At 36.4% G+C, this 17,620-nt stretch overlaps 1 protein-coding gene across 1 annotated transcript in view; it reads left to right on the top strand.

Annotated features, from left to right (window-relative positions):
* Positions 1 to 17,620, top strand: part of LOC140504842 (olfactory receptor 52E4-like) — a 53,803-nt gene that overhangs the window by 7,602 nt on the left and 28,581 nt on the right. The gene's annotated exons all lie outside the window — the stretch shown is intronic.

Genomic DNA, 17,620 nt, shown 5'->3' with positions numbered 1-17,620 from the left:
TGTATGACAAGAAACAAACAGACAGACAAGAAAAGGAAGGGAGACACAGGAGGAGAGACAGAGAGAGAGAGAGAGAGAAGGGGAAGGAAGGATGAAAGGAGGAAAGGTAGCAGGAATGGAGGAAAAAAAGAAGGAAGGAAAGAGGGAAGGAAGAAAAAAAAGAAAAAAGAAGAAATGAAGACTAGAAAACAATGGCTGGCAGAATGTTTATCCCAGTGCATACTCTCTGTTATTCATTAGGAAACCATTTTTAATTATTTTCTTTAGGGGAATTGATTTCAGGTGTACACATTCATCCCCCAATCTCTCTCCTCAGGTCCAGTATAACACTAGCAACTCCCTGTAAGGTATTTTTAACTGGATATCCCATAACCATTTTAATCTCAACCTGTTCAAACCCACCCCTCTTTCAGTTTTTGCTCTTTTGGTCAAGAGAACTATCTTCCTTCTAATAATACAGGTTCAGACCTTGAACTCATTCTCAAAATGTCATTCTCCTTCATCTCATATCTAATCACTTTCCAATTTTACCTTCACAGCATTTCTCATATTTATCCTGTTCTCTATGAATATCAAGCCTCCATGCCAGATTAAGGTCTAATTAGCTCTTCTGCATATGATGGCAATACCTCCTAATTTCTCTCCTTCCCTCAAGTTTGCCCCTTTCCAACTCATTCTTCACACATCCTCCAAAATGATTTTACTAAAATGTCAGATGTCATTTCCCTACTCAGTCACTAATGTCTCCTCATTATCTGTAGGACGAAATACAAATGCTTACATTTAGCATTTAGAGTTCTTCCCACTCTGGCTACATTCTAAATTTTAGGCTTGCAAATCTCCTTTACACACAATCCAGTCTGCCAGACTTCATTCTTCTTCACACATAACATTTTTAATACCCATCTCCATGCCTCTGAATAAGCTATACAACTTGTTTACAATTCACTCCCTTCCTAAACTGAACAAGATCTCCAATAGGAGACCTTGCCTGATCTTTCCAGTTATTACTCCCTTGCCTAAAAAATTGTGCTATTTTGCATTTTGTAATTTGAATTTATTTATAGTATACCTGTATATGGTCATGTTGTGTTTCCTACAGAATGCTGCTGCCTTAAGGTTAGGGACCACTATATTTTTATCTCTTTATCCCTAACTCTCCTCACAGTGGTTGGAACACAAAAGGTGCTTTGTACATGTTGACTAATTTATTGATTCATGTAATCATTCTATCACAAGCAGCAGCAACTATCTTTTCTTTGTTCTTCTTTTTTTCCTCAATGTAGCTAAAGGAGTAATGACTTGTTTTTATTTTCAGCAATCATCGTCAACTTTAGCTCATCCTGCTATTTGATACTCGACAATATTCTAATAAATCTTTCTTACCCTTATGTATTTATTTTGTTACCTGTTCTTAACTTTGATCTTCTATGCAAGTCTTTTATTTTTAAATCTGAGATAGTTGGTGAGTTCCCTTTGTATCCACATTGGTCTCTTTAGTTATCTCTCCCCAAGGTTCATAGTCTTATCCAGATGGCCAAAAGCATCCACCACACAGACACAGACTGTTTGAGTAATCCTACTCCGCACCATGTGACATGCTTGTGAAGATCATCTAGATTCTCTTTCTGCCAAGGATCTCATGGATATACTCAGATGAAAGAATCATTCTGGGTTCTACCTCCATTTATTTTCACCCCATTGATCTCTGCCATCTCCTGGCTCTGAATCTTGTAGATTTATGGTATTACACACACACACACACACACACACACACACACACACACACATAAATAATTATTTATCTCCATTAAAATTTATTTCCATTAGAATTTATCTCCATTAAAAAAAATACCTCATGATCTGAGGTGTAGATGGCAGTTTGTAAAATGGGAACAGATAAAAAAATCCTTGAAAGATGTTGTACAAGTCATGGGAGTGGTGATATTCTCTTAGAAAAGATTCAGTCCTTTAATCAAGTGGACTTCCTTTCCACCAGTACTATAGTCAAATTAGGATCATAAATGATTGTAGGAACTCTGACATATCCTTTGAATTCTCTGTATATTGGCATCAAAGAAACTCAAACAAAATGTAATAGAATTACTGGTGGACTGACAAAAAATGGGAATTTAATATTATGTTCTTGTGTACCATTTCTCCCAGATGACTAGTATGCCAGTGTGACAGATGAAATCACAAGACCTCCTCTCTTTAATGTGGTGACGATCCAATTCAACATGAAAAGAATGACAAGTGGGGATATTTTCTCTTTCTTGTCATTGTTCCACACACCCTGGGGGAGAATAATGTTTAAATCTAAGCCTTATCCTCCTTGGATTCTAACTGTCATGATACTTCATGTATAAAGTTGTTGTTTTTTTCCCTTCATACTTCTCTGAAGAAGCAAAAATATGAAAATAACAGTGCATGTTGAACATGATGATATATGAAATTAAGGTCACTCGAAAGTAAATTATGTACTTATGGGCCATTAAGACTGTGATAGGATGCTTTGATCCTTCTAGGAGTTGCTAGTATGTCCATAGCACAGTATTTCTTTGGAAGCCTCAAATACACAGATCTGTCTTCCTCACCATATGAGGAACTGTGACACTATCAGGTGAGTATTTCACAAACTTGTGGGATACTTTCTTAACTATGCCAGAGGGTGGGGGTGGGGGAATGAGGATACCATTTAAGGAAGATGCATACAGTATTAAATAACAAGAACTACGTTTGCATTCTACCTTAGGAATTTAATTGTGTGACCCTGGACAAATCACTAAACTCAGATGCTTAGTTCTCTTATCTTTCAAATGGGACAATTTCCCATTGCCTCTCAGGTTGGCAGTAAGGATTATATGAAATAGTATATATAAACCATTTCACAAAACTTCAAATAGAAAATAAATGTTACCCATTTCATGAGAAATGATAGTGCAAATCAGAGACAACTATCTTTAGTAGCTGTTGACTGAAGACCTCTATCAAGTGTCCTTTATATTAAAAAACAAAACTAAACTTTAAAACAACATCACAAGAATTTACAGATTTTTCCTGCTTTGGAAAAGGTCTCTTACAACAAAGTAAACAGAAAACTAATAAAACAATGACCTTATCTAAATTTGCATAAAGCATTTCACATCTGTTGCTATTCATACCCTTCACTCTTCCACCTGTTTCTTTAATTTTGGGGACCCCTTTGGCCTTTCCCAGTGTTTTCATATTCCAATTACTCAACAAAAGCTTGAACTACATGTTCTACCAGGTTACTCTGCTTCAGTTAAGATAAGTGAAACTGACTGGCATGGATACCACATTCACTACAGTCACATTAATGAACTCCAAAGTCACCTTTCCTTATTATCTCCTTCTTAGATGATCATAACACTTTTCCCATTGATATTTCTGTCTCATGGTCCTCTTTTCTCCTCCTCACTAGATGTTTGATCCTGCTTCTAAAGTGATTTATTTATATTTATTCTATTCATAATTATTGTGTATATGTTGGCATTTGTTCTTATTGCCTCACTCATGGAGCATGTGCTCCACAAAATTCATTCAATCATGTTCAATTTGTTTATTTTATCCACAGTATCTAGCATATAGTATATGCTTAATAAATGTTTGTTGACTGATTGAATATGATCTTTAGTTGTTACTAAACTCTTGTTATCTTTGGGATCAGTTAGTGAAGTCATTTCATGTCCCTGTAGAATTGAAGGAAATGTCACTAAATCAGCTGTGGGGTTGCTGGGGACCCTAGACACTGACTCTATCATATCTTTATCTCTTGCACCAGATCCTATTAAGTATCACTAATGTTATAGTTAGTTGCTGAGGTGAAGAGTAAGATTGAAGAGTATGCAGCTGCCTTCCTTGTAAAGCTGAAATAGATTTTTGAAGTGGGTTGGGACAAAGTAGGAAATGAGAATAGTGTAACTCTTTAGAGACTAGGAATTTTTTATGTATAACTATGTGTATAAGGAGAGCCAGAGCCCTTTCAGGCTAGAAATCTGTGTTTGCTACTGAAGGAAGAGGAAATGAAAGTCTACCTTTCAAGGTTTAAGCTTAGGACCACAGAGTGGGGCAAATGAAGTGCATTCTTTTTAGATTGAGGAATCCCTTACCCATAGTTTCTAGAGTATGTCTGACATAACAATCAAGGCCATAGTCACAATGATTTTAAATCAAAGGCTGACCAGAGAGAAAATGGGAATATCTGGATGATTCAGGCTTCAAAGTATATTTCCCTCTCTTTGAATGAGATGAAATTTAATATCTTGGTACTGTGATAGTAGTGATATTGAGTCAGCCATAGAGAGCTCTGGTCAGCCTTTGATTTAAAATCATTGTGACTATGGCCTTGATTGTTATGTCACCTCCTATAAGCATCTCAGGCTCTTAAATATCCTGATTTATGGAGGACACTGGATATTAAAGATGATATCTTTTCCTCCAGGACTTGTCTTACATCATCTTCAATTTTTCATTCTTTGGTAACTGCACAGATGGAAGACCAGCACCATCCTTAAATTTATTTCCTATTCATTTTAATGATTAATGTGCTCTGTGCCCAGATCAGGATCCACAGAACTTGTAGGCTATTTGGCATTTAATCTCCTTCACAATATCGATCCAATCTATATTTCCACATAATTTTCACATTATAATTTCACCCCCTAGTACACACACACACACACACACACACACACACACACACACACACACACATCTTTGTGTAACAGTTGAACTGGCAGAGTTGATATTTCAGAGAGAGATGACATAACATCTCCTATCTATATGAATCTGTACATGCCTTTCTTGTGCCTGGAATATTCTTCTACCTTATCTCCTTTTCTTATAACCTTTATTTACTTTCCAAAACAACCCCAAGTAGAACCTCTTACAAGACTTTTCTAATCCTTCCCAGTTAATATTCTTCCTTCCCCCTAAGCACTGTTGTACTTATATTAAAGATAATTTGACTTTATTATCTATGTGCATATTAAATTCCTGGAGTAGAATTTTAGTGTAACATTTCTGAAGGCAGAGACTTTTCCATTTTTCCTCTTTCTCTAGCAGTATGCCCATTGCAGTGTCTTGCTTATAGAAACTATTTAATAAAAACTTGGAGGATTCAATTAATTCTAAAGGTGAAAGTTTAATTAAATGTACACTCAATATAAGTTTAATTAAAGTATTTTTCAAGTATTATTCTCAGTTTAAGTTGATTCCCTGATCAAGGTTCATAAATTTTTGATGTTTTCTTCATTTGTTTTTGAAGGAGGAATGCTAAAAATTCTAATATTCATCTCAAAATAAGGATCTCTCCTCAGATGATTCCCACTTGGTCCTTTTTTCTCCTTATCTTGAGTCAAAAGAAGTGATATTGCAGACAACCTCTGAATTGCAAGAGAAATGTGACATTAACTGGTCTAACCAAAAACAGGAATCTGTTTTTCATCCTTACCAAGTGATCATCCTGCCGTTGTTTTAAAGAACTCTAGTGAAAGAAAATCCATGATTTCATTTAACAGTCCTTTTCATGGTGCACCTTTGTAATTGTTAGTAACTATTCCATTACATCAAAATGTAATTTTCTATAACTTATACCCATTCTTCTCAATCCTGATCTCTTGGACAAGAGAGAACAAATGGAACCCTTCTTCCACAAACTTGAATAGTCCCTTTCCAAGCTCTTTCCTCAGTCTCTTTTTTTTTTTTCACGTTAAATACATCAAATTCCTCTAAAAGACTTGCTGAGGCCTCAAACATTGTGTCAAACATCCTCACAACCCTTTCCTTTCTTACTTGGTTATCCAACTGGTCTCTGTGTTCAGACCTAGATATTAATATTCCAGATGTTTTCTGACAAAGACAGAATAGAACAGGATAAGTAACTCATGTGTTCTAGGTATAAAGCATAGATTGTTTCCTTTCCGTGTACCTATTCCCCTACAAGGAAAGGTACTCACCTAAAGGAGTTTTAAATGCTAGCTGAAGCTAGGGAATGAAAAGCATAGAGAGGATCCAGGAGTTGAGGCAGCTTTGCCAGCAGCATTACCCCTGATCAGATAAGTTATAGAGTCTCAGTTGTCCTACCTTTTCTTTGGAATTCCTGAGCCTCCCTGAAGAGTGAGCAGTTCCCAAGGCAATTGATAGGGACTGGGTCATGGGATGCTTCATTAAAACTTTGTCATCCAGTCCTCCTAGAACTGATTGAGACACAGTCTCGAGGCTCAGCATGAGACAATATCCTCATTTCTGTTAGAATGATATCATCCATTAAACAGAGAATTTCAAAATAGCACAGATGTCAGTCCCTTTTCAAGTAGTAAGTAGTAAGCTCATCAGTGTGTATGGGATGCATGATTTTAGAAACTGACTCTCCTCTGCCTGGGGAGTCTAGCAATAATCATCTTGCCCATGACCATGCCTTTGTTAGAAAATATAACCAAGTCAAGGTAATTTTTGTTTTATTCTAAGGGAAGTGATTCCATGGTCTCTCATGCTCATGTTGTTGTTTTAACAACTCATACTGTTTGAAAGTTCATTTTTGTGTCTAACCCTTATTAGTCCCATTTAATTGTCCCTTCTTTGGTCCAGGCCTCAGTAGAAATGAAGATAACTGATTATTTGTGTATATTTAACATAGTTGTAGAATCCCTCCTAAGTAATCCTAGATTCTTAATCATACATGATCAGAAATCCTTCTACAATTCTTTAGAATCGTTGGCTTCCTCTGTCCCACTTCTTTATTTCCATCTTAATCTTGCCAATATAGACCACATACATGCATATCCAAAAACAGACCAGTATAATGAGTTTTCTTTTTGTTTCTGTATCAATCAAATATTAAGCTAGACATGATGAGTATCACAGATACAAAGAAAAATTTTTAAAAAATAGTCCCTGTCCTTAAGGAGCTTTTGTATTCTAATGTGGAAGGGGTACCATATACATATAATACTAGATATATATTCAAAAATGTACATTGTATGTGCTCATGTATGTGACACAGAAGTTCACATAAAATCCGTACAGAATTGATAGAAGATTGTGATATATAATGTAACAGAAAGAATATTGGAGTAGCAATCAGAACTTAATTCTAGTCTTGGCTCTGATATTTACTAACTATGCAATAATGAATACAGCTCTTAACTTTTCTGATTCTGTTTTTAATCTTTTGTAAGTGAGATGAGAATACCTTTCCTCATGGTTTAATTGTTGATATAAATATTTTAGTGTTTTGATCATGTGATATTGACATGTATTCCATAAATGCATTTGGTTGGTTCCTTTTCTGGTTTAATTAATTATCACCTCCATAAAGAAAAGGAAGGACTTTGCTTTAGCAAAACTTTGTTTGTCCCCAGTACCGAACACAATACTCTACCAAGACTAGAATATTAGTAATGGGACACTAATAGAGCTGCCCCCATTCCCAATATTCTAACTTCATTACAGGCCTACTGTACCTACCTAGCTTACCCCCACCCCAACCCACCAATGTCCTAACTTCTTCATTGCTCACTAGGACAAGTATGTCCCTGAACTCTTAGTTCCCACAGAGCACATGTGTGCCCATGTGATGTGAGCCCATCCACTACCTTTACCTACTATCCCCAGACCCATTCCCACAGAAACAGGTGTGTTCTTGTAGTCAATCACAATCACATCATTCATCTAGCCCAAGACAGGACCACAATACCTAACTATCTGTCTTGACCAGACGGGACTACAGTAGCTAGCCAATTGGAGGGCAGCATGACCAGAAAGTTTAACCACCAAACCATAGAGGGGACCTCTCCTCCATTAGCTAATCCCTTAACAAACTCCTCCTGCCTTTTTAGTGTTAATCATATTCCTATATTCTATGTAAATTTCTGTAATGTAATTGCAACTTTACCCTATAAAAATCCATCTTGCTTTCTCTACAGTTCTAGTTCCTCTTGGAATTTAGCCCACTCCATGAGAGGTGTCAATCTCAACAAATGCCTATACTTGGATTAGATATGGTCTGACTCTGAATTCTTTGAGTTCTTCCACCATAACACATTATGAAACCCCAAAAGTTTTTGGTGTCCCTGAGTCTAAACTTTAACATTAATGGTTAATGATTGCTTTTTTTCTTTAAATAACAGATCTTCCTTAGTTGCTATAGCTGAAAAAAAAAACACCATTATCTGTTACCATAACACATTATGTACCATGTCCTTGGATAATGACAGATTCCACAGGAAACTGCAATGCCTCTTTCAGATCATCAAGGCAGTTGGTATGGGTCAAAAAGGGTGTTATATTCATGATTCAAAGGAATCATAAATGCTTGGACATGTCAGGAATCTGGCTTGTATTTAGTCATTTTCCTTGGGCTTCTTGATCCCTATAATTTCTATTTTTAAGTCATTAGTATAGCTATAATGTTAAAGTTCAAATGTGTAAATAAAAGTGAACTAAAAAAGTAAAAAAAAATAAATTGGAAAATAGTTTTATGAAAAGTACTCCCAGGGATTGGAAACATACTGAGAAGGAATTGTTTCTGCCTCCAAAGATTTCCAGCCTAAACGGGAAAAATAAGTCATAGTTGTTAAATAACAAAGTAGTACAATGAGTCTAAATTAGAGTGTAATCTCTAAACAAAGGGACTGTGGAGGGAAAGAAAGCTACATACAGGTGTGAAGGGAATTCTGATTTTTATGTTAATCAGTATGTATAATGTGTATATGTGTAATGAATATACTAATAGATTAGATTTTGCGGAATTGTCTTTCCCAGTTTGTGAGTCAGACTCAGAAAGTAGCTTCAACTGTTCAATCAAACCTTGACAAAGCTCACAATCACTGGCATCCTTCTTGCTGTGTACTTGAAGTGAAGCAAATCAAAGACTGCAGAACCTGTTTCTGTCATACAACTCTGGTCCTGTGACCCACTAAGTAACCACCCCAAAAGAATTGAACAGTATTGCCCCCACAGGACTCCAGAATTGTTGTTATTGTGGGTTTTGTGGGTGTCATGGGAAACCACTCTGACCCTGGGAACACTTGCTGGTAGTCCACCTTCCTCTCTCTCTTCCCACTTGTAATTTATGTAATCTCTGTCTTACCTTCAGCAAGGTGGAATTCTGATCAGAATTCCTGATTTGCAAATCTGTTCCTCATAATGAAATTAACTAATTAAAACGTTACCTGATTATTGGCATTTTTGTTTCTGGCCTGTGGTTTCATCACTCTCAGGTTAGAGTCTGGCTCAGTAAAAATTTGTTAATAGGATACTGGTTATTTTTATGGAGAAAGTAATGTAATTTGCAGGAGACTGAGATGACAGTAAATAGAATTCATATAATTAGTTAAGAATCAAAACTTCCTTTTTGACAAGATGGCACCAAAACTTAGACTTGAAAAGAGACCAGAAACAACATGCCATAATTTATGACATGCAGCCAAAGCAGTACTTAGGGGAAATTTTCTATCTCTAAACACCAATAAAATAGAAAAAGAGCAAATCAAAAGAATTAAATATGCAATTAAAAAGAAAAAAACTAAAAAAAAGATAGATGAAAAATTCCCATTAAGCACCACATTGTAAAGAAGAGATTAATAATATTAAAGAAAACCATTAAATGATTAAATAAAGCTAAAAGATGGTTTCATGAAAAAGACCAACAAAATAGATGGAAAATTACTTAATTTGATTTAAAAAAAGAAAAAAATAAATTACAAGTATCAACAATAAAAAGTGTAAAGGGACCACCAATAAAGATGAAATTAGAGCAACAATTAGGAGCTCTTTTATATTATATACCAATAAATCTGACAATCTAAGAGAAATGGATGAATATTTACTAAAAATATAAATTATTCATATTAAAATAAGAAATAAAGTACCTAAATAATCCTATCTGAGAAAAACAAGCCCTCTTGTTCACCATTATAAAGACAGAGTCTGTGCCCTTGTTAATACATCATACTGTGTTTATATCAGAAATTTAAAGCACAATGGGACATGAGTTGTGAACATCATGAAAAATGTCCAGTGGATGAAGGAAATCCACAGCTCCCTGGATCACCAGGCTGGAGTTCCTATTTTTTTTAACTTTTTAACTCTCCTGTTACCACTCCTGATTCCCTTCCCCACTTTTTTATTGCCTTGTTGGTTTTGATGTTCAGACCTTGCCTTCTGAACCTTCTAAATGATGTGATGCTAGGACCTAGACTCCTAAAAGGAAAAGACCTTGACTTTTAAAGCAGCTCAGTCCCTGAACTTTCCCATACAGCCCAGTTCCTGGAGTTTCACCTGAGGCATCTGGCCCAGCCTAGTCCACCTAGATACTCAATAATCCTTTTAACTGCCCTTTCACTGTGGCTCTCTGACCACTTAACTATTTTCATTGTCTACACCTGGCCATTCCAGACTACTTAACACTCCTCAGTACCATCCAGATCTTCTCACTGATATTCCCTCCCTCTTTTGTTTTGTATGTAAGATTTACTAGGAATATTGCCCGCCAAACTGGAGTTATAGTAAACCTGGCTATTTTGACTGAAAGAAGGCTTGAATATTTGAATTCTTTCTAGGCAAAATCCCCTGTATCCTTATATTTGGGAGTTCCCAGAACACAAGCCACAACATAACTAAGTTTGTGCCCTCCAGGCTAACCTCAGACTTCAGATGACCCTGTCCAAAGGATTCTAACCCATGCCCATCCCTCATCCCCTGGAGAAGGCCTATGCTTGGTTCCAGCCAACCTATCACCCCCTCATCTGTCCTGTCTCCCCCACAAGGACCCATTGACAGAGACAATTTATGCCACTTATCAGCCTGAAGTAGTTCCAGAAGATGAGACCTTTGCTTTGAGACCTCATTGTATGAGGGGGGGTTAATAAGGAATGCATGAAACTAGTCCCTTTTGCCAAATGAATGCGGGTACCTACTTCTTGAGGGGGAAGAGAATAAGATTCAAATCAAGTGGTCAGTGAGAAGTCATTATCAAGTACCACTTTAGGAGACAATGAGATTAAATGTGTGGTCAATGAAATACTGAAAATAACTGGGACCCCAAGCCCCTGGACCTATGGTTGAAAAACTGAACAGTAATAAAAATATATAATGCCCCAAACTCTGAACTTCTGTCCTTAATTATCTCATCTTCCCACCCACAGCAGGTTTTCCTCTATAACAATCCCTAATTTCTACTGCCTAATGGATATCCCCCTTAAGAGACATCCTGAGCAAATTCATAGGAGATGCTGCCAAACTTTTGAGACTTGCCAAGCACACTCATCTTGCATCTCACTATTTTGATGTTACCTTTAACCACATCAATTGTGACTACTATAATTTAATATAGTGCTAGAATGGCTAGCTTTTGCAATAAGACCAGGAAATTGATGTAACATGCATAGCAAAGAGAAAAAAAAAGTTGTTTATTTTTGTAGATGTTATGATATTCTACTTAGAGGGTATCAGAAATTCAACTGAAAAATAACTGAAACAACTAATAACTTCAGCAAAGTAACATGGTGTAAAATAAGTCAATACAAATCATCAGCCTTCCTATGATTACCAACAAGTTCAATAGGAAGAGATAAAATCATTCTGAATAACTACAAATATATAAAAACATTTAGGAGTCCATGAAGATAAACAGTAACTTTATGAAATACCTATAAATGATGAGTAGAGAAGGTAATGGCAAGTGGAGAAGTAAATGATAAAACACTGCAGTGTCTGCCAAGAAAACTCCAAATGAGGTCACAAAGAGATGGACGTGACTGAAATGGCTGAATCATGTTTTTAAGTATAATTCAATTAGGTATTCAAGTTTATGATGAAGTAATCTTAGGTCCATTTGTACTTAAAAAAAATACTTTGTGATTCTTGTCTTTTTTTCTTCCAGATTAATTTTATTATTCATGGTTTAGTCCACATTATATTGGAAGATTGCCAAATAGTTGTTGCAGTTCCGATTACTATTTCATTTGACCTCCAAAAATTAAAGAGACCATCACTTTCAGTAGATTGATTGTATTGTTTAAATTGCTGTTTGACTCAGAATGGAAAATTACTTAAACTATTGAATTGAAATAGTGAAAGTATTGTACATGTAAGAGATGTTTAAAGAAGATAGATTGATTTTTTTTAAATAGGTAATTTAATTATGTATGTTAATGAAAATGCAGAGAACTAATTAAATACTATTAGTTAACTTTTTTTTTTTTTGGTCAAGGAGGGAACAATCACTTCAATATGTTCCAGTTCTCTTCAGAATACAAGAGGTTTGATTACTTTCTTATATCATTATCTGCCTCTGTGAATTACATCATGATTTCAAGACCTGTTGTTGCTAATGTTGAACCAAAATGGAAGCAAAGAATTCATTTTATTGAGATGAACAATAGAAAGAAAAGCCAAAAAAAATATAAATAAAAGTTCACTCTGTTCCACTCTGACAATTATTTCCGCTCTGTGAATACCAAAGATAGTTTTCTTCTCCTCACCCCCCATTTATTTGTTTTCTGTTTTCAACTTTGATAAGTTCCAATTTTTCTCCCCTTTCCTCCTCCCTTTCTCCCTAAGACAGCATGCAATCTTATATGGATTCTACTCATACATTCCTAATAAGCACATTTTCACATTGGTCATGTTACACAGAAGAATTAAAATGAATTGGAGAAAACATGAGAAAAATAAAATGAAAATCATAGCAAAGGAGAAAATACCCTGCTTCACTCTGTGTTCTGACTCCATCGTTCCTTCTCTGAATGTGGATGGCATTTTACATCATGAGTTTTTTGGAAATGTTTTAGGTCTTTGCATTGCTGTGAAGGGCTAACTATATCAAAAACTGTTACTGATATTGTATATAATGTTCTCCTGGTTCTGCTCACTTCATTCAGCATCAGTTCATATAAGGCTTTCCAGATTTTTCTGAAGTCCTCCTGTTCATCATTTCTTATAGCACAATAGTATTCCATTACATTCACATACCACAACTTTTTCAGTCATTCCCCAATTGATGGACACCCCCTCAATTTCCAGTTCTTGGCCACCACAAAAAGAGCTGTTATAAATATTTTAGTACATGTAGAACCTTTTCCAATTTTTACGATCTCTTTGGGATACAATCCTAGAAGTGATATTGCTGGGTCAAAGGGTGTGCACATTTTTATAGCCCTTTGGGCATAATTCCAAATTGCTCTCCAGAATGATTGGATCAGCTCACAGCTCTACCAGCAATGAATTAGTGTTCCAACTCTTCCACATCTTCTCCAACATTTATCATCTCCCTGTTTTGTCATGTTAGCCAATCTGATAGGTGTGATGTGGTACCTCAGACTTGTTTTGATTTGCATCTGTCTAATTGATAGTAATTTAGAGCTTTTTTTATATAACAATAGATAGCTTTAATTTCTTCCTCCAAAAACTGCCTGTTCATTTCCTTTGACCATTTATCAATTGGGGAATGGCTTGTATTCTTGTAAATTTGACTCAGTTCTCTATATATTTTAGAAATGAGGCCATTTATCACAGACGCTAGTTATAAAAATTCTTTCCCAGTTTCCTGCTTCCCTTCTAATCTTGGTTGCATTGTCATTGTACAAAACCTTTTCAATTTAATGTAATCAAAATTATCCATTTTGCATTTCATAATGTTCTCTATCTCTTATTTGGTCATAAATTCTTCTGTTCCCCATAAATCTGACAGATAAACTATTCCTTGCTCCTGTAATTTGTTTATAGTATTAGCATTTATATCTGAATTGTGTAGCCATTTGAACTTTATTTTGATATAGGGTGTCAGATGTTGGTCAGATGCTGAGTTTCTGCCATACTATTTTCCACTTTTCCCAACAGTTTTTGTCAAACAATGAATTCTTATCCCAGAAGCAGGGGTCCTTGGGTTTATCAAACAGAAGAATGCTATAGTCATTGACTACTACTGTGTCTTATTGTGGGAAACAAAGAAGTTCTGTTTCCACAGTCACATGACCTAGGATGGTCAGGTAAAAAGTTAGAAACTACTGTGCAGGTCTGATGAGCTGTATGAGGGGAAGTTTATCAGAGAGGAGAACATGAAGTCACACGGCCAGAGGATAGTGGACTGAGAGATTCAAATTTCATAAATCTGTAAGAAGCCTGCCTTATTCTGACCTTGTTGTAGGCTTCCAGTAGCCATCCTGGACATTACTCATTCCTTCAAGGGAAGGAAAGTGGAAGGCCCACTCTCCTGTGAACTCAATTTTAATAAATTTTGCTTGACACCTTTTTGTGTGTCAAATTCATCTCTAACATTGTGTACCTAATCTATTCCACAGATCTATCCCTCTCTCTCTCTTAGCAGGGCATTGATAGCAGGGCATTTAAGCCTAGCAGTTGTCTGAAGCAAAGTGTGCCCTGCATTCAAGAGAGACTCATTCACTAAGAATGTAAAATAATTGGCTAAAATAAAATGAGAGCTTTCCTGGCCTCATAATGAGTGTTGTTTTTTATTTAAAGTGAGCATGTTTCTAACACTGGGTAGCTATAGTGCCTGGAGCAGGGAAGTCAGATGGACCATATGTGGCAGGCAAAAGATAGAATGACAGGAAACAAAAGTTTGAACTTCTGAGAATACCAATTTATTAAGCAATGAATGGCAATTGCGTGACAAGTTGGCACCACTGGCCTTCCTCAGCTTTCACACTGGACCATGTATATAGAGGGAGACAGATTTTTATGTATTAAAAACAAATAATAAATAAGACTTCTTAATTAAAATTAAACAACTAATCAGGATGCAAAATTAGGTAATTTGATTTCTCATAGGACGTGTTGACCTGAAAACTTTGTTAAAGAAAAGGCAACAGGCTCAATGCATTCATTTTATGATTTAATTAATTAATTAAGCAATTCCCTATTAAAGAAAACGATAACATACTGCATCATGGAGTCAGAAAAATATTCTGACTACCCGGTACAGAAATCTTCTGGCTTGTATACATTTTACCATGAGAAAGGAACTCTCTTAGTTGAACAAATCATAAATTTAGTAAGACAAGACCATTAAGTAAGTAGTGTCACCTGGGATTTATGATCCCAAGGTGTGTGAATTTCCTTTCTGTAGCATAAGTCTCTGTGACTTAAGATAAGGAGAAAATCCCACCACTCTGATGACAAACATCCTGCTGACACTGGAAAGGGTACATTTAACAAAGTTTCAATTGAAATTACAACCCAGGACATTTGTGTTTTTCCTTATCACTAACATGCTAGGAAAAGGGTCTCCTGAGGAAGTTACTAAATCAGCCCTATCTGCTTTGCTGGCAAAAGGCATTTTCTGAGTTTACTTAAGATAACAAAGGAGACTATTAGGTCCATACTCTTCTTAATTCAAGCTTTGACCCTTATTAAAGTCCAAAATTTATATTAAATATTATCAGATGAAAGATAGTTGGGAGAAAACCCCTTCCATCAGTCTTTGGATCTGACTTGGTTTTTGGTCAAAGTAACCTAGGTCCTTAGTTAAGGGTCTCTAAACAGAAAGTATATGTGATTCAGCTTCTCAGACAAGCAGGGCTAGGTTCAAAGAGTTCAATGAAGTTTTCTAACACATTCAGCATGGCTATAACCTCCAGAAGCAAAGTACTAGAAGAACAAAGAGAAAAAGAGCTGCTTACCCCAGGCTCAGGAATAGTCCTAGACAGAGATGCTAATGCTAGCTAGCTGGGTTTCTGTGGTAGGCTGCAGGATTCAGTTTAAGGAAATGAAGGATACAAAAGTCTAGGCTCCTAGGGCAGCATGTGGATAGCCACATCTGTGTACCTTTTAGTGTCATTACCATTTCAAGGCAGAATACAAAGCAGTAGCTCATTTTTCTCATCCTCCTCCTAAGGGTAGTCAAAATAACAATAGCTAACATTTACATGACACTGTAAGGTTTTCCTAAAGACCCTTTTTATATATGATTTCCTTTGAACCTATAAAACTGTGAGAAAGGTTGTAAATGGGTGATGGAACCTGTACCCCAAAAGGAAAAAGATGTCTCCTACTGCAAACATATACGCATCTGACCCTGTAATTCCTCAGATAAAGACTATCAGTCCAGGCTCAGGGATGCTCTTGATTCCCCCAAGGTCCATGCTCTAGCAAACCCTTCTATGTAACCCCTTTAATAAGCCTATTTCTGTTGATTCCCTGCATTTTCCTATACATTCCAGCAACCCAGACCACTGGTGCCTCAGCCAAGACACCTGGCCCACCCAGTGTATATGCATATACTTGCATATACTGACCACTCCTTAATTCCACTTAGATTATCTAATTAGTCTACTTGGCATTCCTTTCACTATCACACCTGGCCCACCCCCAGACCCCTTACCTGCTCCTTAATCCCACATAGATTCCTTCACTTTCCCTTTTGTATATAAGCATCTGGATCATCCTAATTATTTTTCAGGTTCCCTAAGAACTTTTATTGAAGTTATAATAAACTTTGTCACTTAACTAGAAGACAGTTTGAGGGCATGAATTCATTCCAGGTGATGCCACACTACACCCTGACATTTTGGGGTTCCTAGTACCCTCTAAATTACATCAATTCTATTATACTCACTTTAGTCATGTAACCACCTTAAGGAACTTGCCCAGGTCATCATGGCTAATAACTATCTGAAAGAGTAGTGGAACTCATGGTTCTCTAGATACCAAGACCAGCACTCTATCACCGCCTAGCTTTCTCAAATCTTTATTTTCTAGTAGAACTGGCCAAAATCTGCCTCTCATGACCTGAGCCTGCATCCAGAATTTTTCCAGCCCATCACTTTTCCATTGATATTGATAATGTTTAATATAAAATTTTGGAATAATCTCTTTGTTCTCTCTGAAGCAAACTCAGAGAGTGTCTCTTCCTATGTCAGCAAAAGCCAGCCAAGGCTGACTCTACATTCCTTAAGGAGACCTTTAACCTAAGACACTATCTTGAATAATGGGACGTTTTCCATATCTTAATATTTGTAGACCTACACTATGTTATGGCATGTTAATGGTAAAGAAAACACAGACATCTTAGGTCGTAATTTCTATTGAACTTTGTTTACCCTTTCCTATGTCAGTTATCTGTTTAGGGCAGGAAGCCTGCCACTTACTAGTGGTGGGATTTCTGAGACATATGTTTACCCAGCTTGGAATCCCAAGGCCTGACCAATATTGCTTTGTTAATTGTCCTGTCTCACTGAATTTATGATTTGCTCAGTTAGGAGAGTTCCTTTCTCACGGCAAAATGTATATAAGCCAGAAGATTTCTGCACTGGGTAGCCAGAACATTTCTGGCTCCATAATGCATTATGTAACTTTTCTTTATGGGGAATTGATCAATTAATTAATTAAATCATAAAATGTATGCATTTAGCCTGCTGCCTTTCTTTAACCAAGTTTTCAGGTCAACAATATGCACCAATAAATATTTGGGCCAATCTCAGAGCTTAGGGCAACTCAGCTCATAAAGAAAGAAACTAGCCAGAGAGGTTGAAATGGAGATGACTTCCCCTGCCCATATACCTCGCAGCTGCTGAGTCTCATGATCAAACCTTGTTTTTAGCAGTAAGAGCTGAAGACTTGGGCGGAGCCAAGA

Source organism: Notamacropus eugenii, chromosome 5, assembly GCF_028372415.1.
Source record: "Notamacropus eugenii isolate mMacEug1 chromosome 5, mMacEug1.pri_v2, whole genome shotgun sequence".
Lineage (NCBI taxonomy): Eukaryota > Metazoa > Chordata > Mammalia > Diprotodontia > Macropodidae > Notamacropus > Notamacropus eugenii.
This window is presented reverse-complemented; position numbering and strand designations above follow the sequence as displayed.